This window comes from Nestor notabilis, unplaced genomic scaffold (assembly GCF_000696875.1).
Source record: "Nestor notabilis isolate BGI_N333 unplaced genomic scaffold, ASM69687v1 scaffold14467, whole genome shotgun sequence".
NCBI classification, from domain to species: domain Eukaryota; kingdom Metazoa; phylum Chordata; class Aves; order Psittaciformes; family Psittacidae; genus Nestor; species Nestor notabilis.
In genome coordinates this window covers 16,893-17,364 of record NW_009935315.1, presented here as the reverse complement: position 1 = coordinate 17,364, position 472 = coordinate 16,893, and positions in this window count along the sequence as shown.

Genomic DNA, 472 nt, shown 5'->3' with positions numbered 1-472 from the left:
GGGGACACGGGGGGCCCGGAGCACCTTAATGCGGGGCACGTCCACGCCATCGCTGCCTCCATGGAGCTGTGCCGGGATGGAGCCTCTCGTGCTCAAGCCTGAGCTTGATTCCTCATTCCCGGGGTGAGGAGGGGATTTGGGGTCCTCGTCGGGTGCCTGCACATCACCCTTCTTCCAGCACATCCCTTCTCCTGCACGACATCCATTGGGAAGTGATTGGAGCAGCATCAAGCCGTCGCAGAGCCTCCTGTGACCACGGGATGTCCCCCGGACAGTGAGGCCTGGGTAATGGCAGCCTCCCACCAGCCATGAGATTGGAGATCACTTCCCAGCCGCCATCCTACGGGAATTCCTGGGCTCCAGCTGGTTCACTTCCCAGCCCTGTGCCCCTCCATAGCACCCAAATGCACGTGGGGACCATGAAGCATCACAGCCACTCTCCTCTGCACAGGGTTAGCTTTGCCGTTGCGAT